This window comes from Coregonus clupeaformis, chromosome 21, assembly GCF_020615455.1.
Source record: "Coregonus clupeaformis isolate EN_2021a chromosome 21, ASM2061545v1, whole genome shotgun sequence".
In the NCBI taxonomy this organism is placed as follows: domain Eukaryota; kingdom Metazoa; phylum Chordata; class Actinopteri; order Salmoniformes; family Salmonidae; genus Coregonus; species Coregonus clupeaformis.
In genome coordinates, this window is record NC_059212.1 from 45,478,802 (window position 1) to 45,490,432 (window position 11,631).

At 42.3% G+C, this 11,631-nt stretch overlaps 1 protein-coding gene across 5 annotated transcripts in view; it reads right to left on the reverse strand.

The window, feature by feature from the left end:
- The window catches only part of ankrd12 (ankyrin repeat domain 12), a 65,491-nt gene extending 54,350 nt beyond the window's left edge, over positions 1 to 11,141 (reverse strand). For 4 of the 5 annotated variants that reach the window (XM_045205933.1, XM_045205932.1, XM_045205931.1 and 1 more), the window contains exon 1: positions 9,924 to 11,141. The gene's annotated coding sequence lies outside the window, so the exon portion shown is untranslated. Of the gene's footprint in view, positions 1 to 9,912 lie in introns of all 5 variants that reach the window. The other variant, XM_045205929.1, reaches the window with a different exon arrangement.
- Positions 11,142 to 11,631: the final 490 nt, after the last annotated feature.

Here is an 11,631-nt window from a genome sequence, read left to right on the forward strand (position 1 = left end):
ACTTCTTTATTGGGGGTGTCTTGCTAATTGCCTATAATTTCCACCTGTTGTCTATTCCATTTGCACAACAGCATGTGAAATCTATTGTCAATCAGTGTTGCTTCCTAAGTGGACAGTTTGATTTCACAGAAGTGTGATTGACTTGGAGTTATATTGTGTTGTTTAAGTGTTCCCTTTATTTTTTTGAGCAGTGTGTATATATATATATATATATTTTAGTCATTTAGCATATATATAAAGTCATTTAGCAGACACTTATCCAGAGCGACTTACAGTTAGTGAGTGCATACATTTTTGTTTTTGTTTTTATACTGGCCCCCCGTGGGAATCGAACCCACAACCCTGGCGTTGCAAAAGCCATGCTCTACCAACTGAGCTACATCCCTGCCGGCCATTCCCTCCCCTACCCTGGACGGCGCTGGGCCAATTGTGCGCCGCCCCATGGGTCTCCCGGTCACAGAGCCTGGACTCGAACCAGGATCTCTAGTGGCACAGCTAGCACTGCGATGCAGTGCCTTAGACCACTGCGCCACTCGGGAGCCAAACTTGATCAGACAGATTTTATTTTGATCAATAACAATAAATAGGCTTAGCGTCTTCAGCAAGACTATGAGGGGAGGGGGAGTTATTCTCTTTCAGTTGTATAGTCAGAAATACATCATGTAACCTTGAAGTTCCCATAGAAATACATGAAGTAGACTGTAGAACACATGATTCTTCGTAGCCAACTCTATACGTAGTGGAGGTGATTTAGAGTCACACTTTCGCGATGAGGTAAACCTGCTCTCCCACAGGAAGTAGGGCTGGGAATTGGAAGGGACCTCACAATACGATATTATAACCATATTTAGGTGGCGATCAGGATGGGAAATTAACACCCGCCAAATGCGGATATATTTTGTCATTGGTGGGTAAGAATGTCTATTTCACCAGCCACGTTGGCGGTTGGTCACACAGAGCATTTGGGAACCGTTTTCCCCCTCAATCCAAATCCCACATGTAGAAGTTCGTCGAATTGACAAGAAAGGCTACTAAAGTATGACTTTGTCCTCGTGTTTCTTGGCCATTTACGTCGTTTTGTTCACACACACACACACACTAGGTCGTTTTACTCACACACACACACACACACACACACTAGGTCGTTTTACTCACACACACACACACTAGGTCGTTTTACTCACACACACACACACACACACACTAGGTCGTTTTACTCACACACACACACTAGGTCGTTTTACTCACACACACACACTAGGTCGCTTTGTTCACACACACACACACACACACACACACACACACACACACACACACACTAGGTCGTTTTACTCACACACACTAGGTCGTTTTTCAATGTTAGTTTGAGTTTGCTGCAACTGTCTGCTGCTAGGGGAGATATTTTTTTCATTACAGACAAGCGAGTGCCCAGTTTGCACGGTAACTTCCCGTCCCTTAAAGGGGCAGCTGAACATTGTCTCACCTAATGACTCATTTTAAAAAGGGAACATTGAGCTTGATTGATCACTCCAAAAACATTTTATTCCTTATTTTAGTCATTTCTTATCATTAAAACCCTCACAAATTACTTTCAATGTGCTCCTAGATGTGTGTGCTTCTACAGTACTACTTAGGAGCACATCATGTACTCCTTGTAATAAATGTCAGCGTAGAGCCCTGAACTATATTAATAAATAAGCCGCATCATTCAGCATTTTGTGGCAGAGGGCACACACTTGGTTGATTATTGATGATCAGTTGTAGAACCGTTTCTGTTTTTACTATTGTATCTGTACCTATTTACATAGGTTAAAATTTGCAGGTCACAAAAAAAATGAAATTAACTTAAGCAATATTTTACATTTACATTTTAGTCATTTAGCAGACGCTCTTATCCAGAGCGACTTACAGGAGCAATTAGGGCTAAGTGCCTTGCTCAAGGGCACATTGACAGATTTTTCACCTAGTCGGCTCGGGGATTAGAACCAGCGACCTTTCGGTTACTGGCACACAACGCGCTTAACCACTAAGCCACCTGCCGCCCCATAACATCTTACGTTTCTCCTTTCAGAAACATTACGAAGCTTGCTCATCCATTGTTTGTGATTTGTGGTATAATTAAAGGCAAACCAAATATTTGTAATAATCTGACTGGTAGCGTTTTTCCATCTGCCACAGTGGACCAAAAAGTTACATTTCCCACCCTGGTGCCGATACCATATGTACCAGCCAAAAGTTTAGAACACCTACTCATTCAAGGGTTTTCCTTCATTTTTACTATTTTCTACATTGTAGAATAATAGTGAAGACATCAAAACTATGAAATAACACATATGGAATCATGTAGTAACCAAAAATAAAAATGTGTTAAACAAATCAAAATATATTTTATATTTGAGATTCTTCAAAGTATCCACCCTTTGCCTTGATGACAGCTTTGCACACTCTTGGTATTCTCTCAACCAGTTTCGTGAGGTAGTCACCTGGAATGCATTTCAATTAACAGGTGAGCCTTGTTAAAAGTTAATTTGTGGAATTTCTTTCCTTCTTAATGCGTTTGAGCCAATCAGTTGTGCTGTGACAAGGTAGGGGTGGTATACAGAAGATAGCCCTATTTGGTAAAAGACCAAGTCCATATTATGGCAAGAACAGCTCAAATAAGCAAACAGAAACGACAGTCCATCATTACTTTAAGACATGAAGGTCAGTCAATCCGGAAAGTTTAAAGAACTTTGAAAGTTTCTTCAATGCAGTCGCAGAAATCATCAAGCGCTATGATGAAACTGGCTATCATGAGGACCGCCACAGGAAAGGAAGACCGAGAGTTACCTCTGCTGCAGAGGATAAGTTCATTAGAGTTACCAGCCTCAGAAATTGCAGCCCAAATAAATGCTTCACAGAGTATAATAATATTGCGATTTGTAACCGTATTGATTTTCTCCCCCATCACTAACGGGAAGGAGATCTCAGCCACAAACGACAGCTTCTATTATGGGAACAGAGAGACTGTCTTATCAGGGGTCAAGTGAGAAATGTCCAGCAGGTCATAAGTTGGTTAGTGACTGCTCACATGAGCGGGGGATGAGTAAGGAAATGTTGCTCTTCAAAGTTCCCGCTAAGTCACTCTTAGCTTATGGTAGAGGACCAGACTACAGTCAATATATAAACACAGATCAAATGTATGATGATATATGGAGTAAACAGCTGGGTAGGGCTAACTTGATATATGGAGTAAACAGCTGGGTAGGGCTAACTTGATATATGGAGTAAACAGCTGGGTAGGGCTAACTTGCTGAAGGACATTCTCTGAGCTGGTGGTAGTAGTGGACTGGACCCTACTAATGACAGGGCTCTAAGGTGACCTTTTTTTACAAGGAGCACTGTAGAGACCTACTACTGTGGTGAAGGTGGTGGACTGGTGGTGGTGGTGAAGGTAGTGGACTTGTGGTGGTGGTGAAGGTAGTGGACTTGTGGTGGTGGTGAAGGTAGTGGACTTGTGGTGGTGGTGAAGGTAGTGGACTTGTGGTGGTGGTGAAGGTAGTGGACTTGTGGTGGTGGTGAAGGTAGTGGACTTGTGGTGGTGGTGAAGGTAGTGGACTTGTGGTGGTGGTGAAGGTAGTGGACTTGTGGTGGTGGTGAAGGTGGTGGAGGTGAAGGTGGTGGACTTGTGGTGGCGGACGTGGTGGACTTGTGGGTGGTGGTGGTGGTGGAGGTGGACTGGTGGTGGACTGGTGGTGGTGGTGGACTTGTGGTGGTGGTGGACTGGTGGACGTGGTGGACTTGTGGTGGTGGTGGTGGTGGACTTGTGGTGGTGGTGGTGGTGGACTTGTGGTGGTGGTGGTGGTGGACTTGTGGTGGTGGTGGTGGTGGACTTGTGGTGGTGGTGGTGGTGGACTTGTGGTGGTGGTGGTGGTGGACTTGTGGTGGTGGTGGACTTGTGGTGGTGGTGGTGGTGGACTTGTGGTGGTGGACTTGTGGTGGTGGTGGTGGACTTGTGGTGGTGGTGGTGGACTTGTGGTGGTGGTGGTGGACTTGTGGTGGTGGTGGTGGACTTGTGGTGGTGGTGGTGGACTTGTGGTGGTGGTGGTGGACTTGTGGTGGTGGTGGTGGACTTGTGGTGGTGGTGGTGGACTTGTGGTGGTGGTGGTGGTGGTCTTGTGGTGGTGGTGGTGGTCTTGGACTTGTGGTGGTGGATGTGGACTTCTCTAGTAAGTCTAGTAATCCATCCATGTATACACTTACTTGACAAAATCAACAATTGAGTCAGGTATTTATGTAGTTAGGTTAGTGGAAGAATGGGATACCATCCTCAGGTGAATGACTTAGGCTTCGTTTACACAGGCAGCCCACTTCTGATCTTTTGCCAATAATAGGTATTTTGACCAATCAGATCTTTTGCCCAAGAGCTCCTATACTTAGTCAGGAGGTTTATCTTGCACTGACATCTGTGGTATCAAAACTCCCAACGGATGCCTCAGTATGTAAAACAGATATAAGGTTAAAACATACGGGTGGGTAAATATGACAGGGGAAGACCCCTGAGTAGGTCACCATCATGTTCATGTCTCCATTTCCACAGGAATGGACACCAAAGACATATGTGGTACCAAACTACCAATGGATGTAGCTTATGTCTATGTAAATAGATAAAAGGCTGTGATGTAGTTGGGGGGGTCAAATCGATACAGTTACATATCGGGATATTATCTTTGACGAGATATTGTATCGACAATATCACTATATTTTTGCGCTAGTTGGCTGTACTTGTACCAAAACCCCTGTGTTTTTCCCTTCACAGCTTGTTCTCCATCTTTTCAAAAGACAGGGAGCCAGTTCGTTTCCAGCACTTTTATTTCCATGACCGATCAAAACGTGTTTCCTCATGGCTCTCGTCCCTCTGCAGCAGACATATGGGGAGCAATATTGTATGGAACATCGAATCGCAATAAAAATCACAGTATTGAATCGCAATACATATCATATCGGCACCTAAGTATCGTGATAATATCGTATCATGATGTCCCTGGCCATTTCCAGCTGGTGGAAGACCCTGAACTGAGTAGAAATTGAACATCACAACAACACTACTCTTAAAACATACACAACCGTTCAAAAGTTTGGGGTCACTTAGAAATGTCCTTGTTTTCGAAAGACAAGCCATTTTTTGGTCAATTAAATTAACATCAAATTGATCAGAAACACAGTGTAGACATTGTTAATGTTGTAAATGGCTATTGTAGCTGGAAACGGCTGGTTTTTAATGGAATATCTACCTAGGCCCATTATCAGCAACCATCAGTCCTGTGTTCCAATGGCTAATCCAAGTTTCTCATTTTAAAAAGGCTAATTGATCATTAGAAAACTATTTTGCAATTATGTTAGCACAGCTGAAAACTGTTGTACTGATTAAAAGAAGCAGTAAAGGCTTCCAAATACTAATTGAGTGTATGTAAACTTTAAATTGTTTAACTTGGGTCAAACGTTTCGGGTTCCCTTCCACAAGCTTCCCACAATAAGTTGGGTGAATTTTGTCCCATTCCTCCTGACAGTGCTGGTGTAACTGTGTCAGGTTTGTAGGCCTCCTTGCTCGCACACACTTTTTCAGTTCTGCCCACAAATGTTCTATAGGATTAAGGTCAGGGCTTTTTGATGGCCACTCCAATTCCTTGACTTTGTTGTCCTTAAGCCATTTTGCCACAACTTTGGAAGTATGCTTGGGGTCATTGTCCATTTGAAAGACCCATGTGACTAAGCTTTAACTTCCTGACTGATGTCTTGAGATGTTGCTTCAATATATCCACATAATTTTCCTTCCTAATGATGCCATCTATTTTGTGAAGTGCACCAGTCCCTCCTGCAGCAAAGCACCTCCACAGCATGATGCTGCCACCCCCGTGCTTCACGGTTGGGATGGTGTTCTTCGGCTTGCATGCACCCCCTTTTTCCTCCAAACATAATGATGGTCATTTTGGCCAAACAGTTCTATTTGTTTCATCAGACCAGAGGATATTTCTCCCAAAAGTACGATCTTTGTCCCCATGTGCAGTTGCAAACCGTAGTCTGGCTTTTTTATGGCGGTTTTGGAGCAGTGGCTTCTTCCTTGCTGAGTGGCCTTTCAGGTTATGTCGATATAGGACTCGTTTTACTGTGGATATATATACTTTTGTACCTGTTTCTTCCAGCATCTTCACAAGGTCCTTTGCTGTTGTTCTGGGATTGAGTTGCACTTTTCGCACCAAAGTACGTTCATCTCTAGGAGACAGAACGTGTCTCTTTCCTGAGCAGTATGACGGCTGCGTGGTCCCATGGTGTTTATACTTGCGTACTATTGTTTGTACAGATGAACGTGGTACCTTCTGGCGTTTGGAAATTGCTCCCAAGGATGAACCAGACTTGTGAAGGTCTACAAAAAAAAATGTGGAGGTCTTGGCTGATTTCTTTTGATTTTCCCATGATGTCAAGCAAAGAGGCACGGATTTTGAAGGTAGGCCTTGAAATACATCCACAGGTACACCTCCAATTGACTCAAATTACGTCAATGAGCCTATCAGAAGCTTCTAAAGCCATTACATAATTTTCTGGAATTTTCCAAGCTGTTTAAAGGCACAGTCAACGTAGTGTATGTAAACTTCTTACCCACTGGAATTGTGATACAGTGAATTATAAGTGAAATTATTTGTCTGTAAACAATTGTTGGAAAAATTACTTGGTGTCATGCACACAGTAGATGTCCTAACCGACTTGCCAAAACTATAGGTTTGTTAACAAGAAATTAGTGGAGTGGTTGAAAAACGAGTTTTAATGACTCCAACCTAAGTGTATGTAAACTTCTGACTTCAACTGTACAATAGCCATTTACAACATTAACAATGTCTACACTGTATTTCTGATCAATTTTATGTTATTTTGAAAATGGCCAAAAAAAATAGCCTCTCTTTCGAAAACAAGGACATTTCTAGGTGACCCCAAACGTTTGAACGGTAGTATAGTTGCTTTCTTCTTGTCTCCATTTCCACAGGAATGGCATTAGTCCACTTCTGAGTGAGGGTTACAATCTGGTGTATAATATGTATTCCATTTAATATAAATGTATGCTTTCTATTCAAAGCAACTTACAGTCATGTATGTATATATTTTACGTACGGGTGGTCACGGGAATCAAACCCACTATCCTGGCATTGCAAGCACCATGCTCTACCAACTAAGCTACAGAAGAGCATGGTGTATGAACGCTGTCCTTTCCTTACAAGGTCTTGAATAGAAGTGCTACAGGTGACTTTCTGCTATTGTAAAAACTGTCCATCAATTATTTCATATCAGGTAAAGCATTAATTAATGTCCGTTTTACTAATGATATTGGAGGCATTAATAATAAATGAATTGGCATCCAAGACGCATTTGCAAGTAATTGCCATTGCTTGCTGGTTGTTACTAAAGCTTCTGATGAACTGTGATGTCAAACTGGAACATAGGACTACTAGGACACACTGTTGCTATTAAAACGTGTGTGAATTGCTTCATAAAACTGCAAGTCACTGCGTCAGAATCTCTAAACAAGTCAAAGAAGGATGGATCTTGGTCCTTTCTTACAAGATCGAAACACTGTCCGAGTGCCAATGTTAACAAATGACTGGTATGAGCATAACAGAGTGGGCCACTAGACTGGTCTGAGCATAACAGAGTGGGCCACTAGACTGGTCTGAGCATAACAGAGTGGGCCACTAGACTGGTCTGAGCATAACAGAGTGGGCCACTAGACTGGTCTGAGCATAACAGAGTGGGCCACTAGACTGGTCTGAGCATAACAGAGTGGGCCACTAGACTGGTCTGAGCATAACAGAGTGGGCCACTACAGAGTGGGCCACTAGACTGGTCTGAGCATAACAGAGTGGGCCACTACAGAGTGGGCCACTAGACTGGTCTGAGCATAACAGAGTGGGCCACTAGACTGGTCTGAGCATAACAGAGTGGGCCACTACAGAGTGGGCCACTAGACTGGTCTGAGCATAACAGAGTGGGCCACTAGACTGGTCTGAGCATAACAGAGTGGGCCACTAGACTGGTCTGAGCATAACAGAGTGGGCTACTAGATATTTTATTTGTTCTTCCCTCATGCTGATCTTTGTCCAGCAGCTGCACCTGAACCAGAAGATACTTCTCGTGTTTAGTTCTGTGCCGTTAAAGAAGTGTTGTTTTAAGGTATAGAAGAGCCAGAAAGGACCTTGGGGTGCGTGTGTGTGGTCTTGTGGGCCCCGTATTGAATCCCATACCGTAGGTCGGTACTAAATATTATGTTGGCTACTACAGTAAGACAAAATAAGGCATTGAGGTCAGTGTCAGAACCTATTTTAGCGTATTGATTATCACCAAGTTTGACATTCAAACCAGAATTCTGTAATTGAGCTAAATAATGACAGTTCATGGTGGTCACAAAGGCCCATTTTCCAAGTAAAATATATAGGACTAATATTATTATTTATTTATTTTGGTGGGGGTGGGTTGTTTTCAACATGTTTGTGATTAAGACTGAAACCCTAGGGTTATTCACTATGCATTCTGTAATTAACTTATTTACAAATATTACTATGCTTTGATTATTTAGGGTAGGGTTCAAGCCATATATATTTAGTAAGAAATATGATTTTAAAATATAAAATTACATTTTTAAATAAATGTAGACCTATTTTAAACTGAATTCATAGATTCAGTGTTATTATCATTGCTGCCTCACTGAAAACAATAGTGTGATATCAATTCCAAGCTGAATTGCACTGATATTAGGCTATACAAAATACTGCAACAGCATGGGGGGGTAGAAATGAAATCGCCCTTGATTTGATATTTCATCATGCTTCATGGAAACAGTTCATTCTGCACCCATTGTGGCGATAATCATGTAAAAGGCATTTATTCTGACATTGTCATGAACGAGACAGGTCTGAAGTAATATTCAGCTATACATCTGCACGGGTGTCTTGCTTTTGTGTAGGATCTGAGTGAGTATATATATGTCTTGATACGTCCTTTAGACAAAAGGTTTCCAGAGCGAAGGACGGTCACACCACAGACACAGAGCTTTGTATCACCCAACACACCCCCAGATTCTTGGTTAGCTGATGGCTGTACTATGTCAGATAGCGCGTTTGACTGTGCAGTGGTGTTAAAAGAATAATCATTGTTGTTAGAATTTGCATATTACAGATTCAATGTGGCAAATAGTTTTAATGAAATTAAATGGACAGAAATGCATCGATTTTAGTTAGCTTGCTAACTAAGGAGAACGTTAGCTAGCTTTCAGAGAATAGCATGCTTACGTTACGTTGGGCGCAAAAAAAATTATTGTAACGTGAGCTAGTTAGCCACCTCAGAAGGACTAGCTAGTTATGTTTCATAACGTAACTTGCGAACATTAGCAACATGCTATGTTTAGAAAATATTTTTAAAGGATTTGAAGTCTTCAAATGTATACCTTGAGAGAACAAAACAAGCCAGTATAAACAAAAGCCCGCTGAGCAGAATGCCCTATTACCGTTTTCCCCTCCCCTGTGCTAGCTAGTTAAGCGTCGCTACGAACATTGCCATTGGCTAGCTGAAGCTAACTAGCTAGCTAGCCAGTTGTCACCCAGTTTTGCCCTCGACACTCCGCGCACGCTACAATTCTCCATATTCTTGGCGCAAAAGCAACTTCACCACAATAATGCCTGTAACTAAATATAATGTCATAAAAAATGTGTATCTAACCGACGTGACATACAACTAAAAAACCCACGCTGTGGCATTAACGTTACATTTTCGAACGCAGTTACGTCAAAGTTAGCTACCTTGTTAGCTCTCCAACTAGCCAGATGGCTAACTGGGTTTTTCCTATGATCATGGGCAATTAAAAAAAAAACTAAAAACTATAAATCTTACTTTCTGCTTACCTTTCCAATGCTTTTCGGGTTCCGCTTGCTCATTCGTGTTCATCCATGAATATAAACTACGTAGTATAAACAGTAATTTCCTAAATATTGAACAATTAACAGTAGCCTACGACTGTCTGACGTCTCTTTCCAGTTTATTGCTGGGTTTGAAAACATCCCCAGTCGTCGGTCGTCTCCGAGAAAAAGCCCAGCGAAAACACGCAAACGTCGTTCCCATTGGCCGAGAGCGGTCATGTGGTCACTTCAGCCCTGCCGAGCTTAAAAAGTTTCTACGTCTGCTGGATAATGGGTAATGTCAAGCGATTTACCTAATTTTAAACCGTTTCTAAAACGGATGGAAAGGCTTTGACACCATAAACAGCTTCGTTAGGGTAGCATGTACATTTAGAGTGGTGTTTTATTCAGTTTATAGACATCGAATGGTGAGTATTTTGCCTGTGAACCTTGTGGGTGCATAGGAGAGGGGAGAGAGGCGGTGTCGCTAGGCGCTTGACGTCATCTTTTCCGCTCGACTGCGGCCAGTGGGAATGTTCTCGAACATGTCGGATGAAGCAATAACACAGAGGTAATCTAGACTAAGTGCATTAAAACGTCCTCTCTGTAAATTGTTCGAATACAATTTTTAATTTAACTGAATGTCATAGACTGTATACTAGTTCCGTCAATGTGTTGCATCATTCCTGCCGCTCTATCTACATTGGATTGTTGTGGCGCAGTGATATTTGCATTAGATGACTATTATAGCGCATGCGCGGTTGGGGGAATATTACATTGCGGAAGAAAACAAGCTTAAAATCACAAGAGGAAAATCTGAATGGGGGAGGGGCAGTGGCTATACACTGCGACTAGCCAACAGCATCCGGACTTGAATGGAGATGAGAGGCGGTTGTAACATAGTGGGGCCTTTGTGGGGGTAGGTTTAGGTTATCCTTGAGATGGTATTGAACATGAGGGCATTGCATCATATCTGTCAAGGCACTGCATCGTAGGTTTTACTACAGCTCATTGCTGGAGGGGTTGTTTACATGCATTTTACTTTACCCTCAGTAGTTTAATTTCTCTCAATAAAATAAATCAAGTCGGTTGTGAATTGCTGTGTGAGACGTAGCAGCTGACAGATTGATATGATATCCTATTCTTTCTCAGGTTATTTTTAAGGAGATTTTGTAAAATTGAATGCAATCTCGGCTGTTTCTAATAAATGGTACCTCCATTTAAGGTAAATACTGCTGTATGTATGTATCCATTATTGTCAATTGAACTATGAGCCAGAGATAATTAGCAAGTCTTCAACCCCAACTGACACACAGAATCAGTCCAACACCAAGAGAACAATTAAATTGACATTTTATTTACATTATAATGCTCTAGTGAAAGAGGGGTCCCCCCCCCCCAATGGTATATAGGTGTGCGTGCGTCCAAAATGCCAGCCTGTGCGTCCAACATGCCAGCCTACTCCCTATGTAGTGCACTAGTTTTGAACAGAGCCCAATGGGCCCTGGTCAAAAGTAGTGCACTATATACGGGATAGGGTGCTGTTCATATATACAGTAGGTCTCTATAAATCAGAGCTTTTTTTTTTTTTTTATTTCATTTAGCAGACGCTCTTATCCAGAGCGACTTACAGGAGCAATTAGGGTTAAGTGCCTTGCTCAAGGGCACATTGACCGATTTTTCACCTAGTCGGCTCGGGGATTAGAACCAGTGA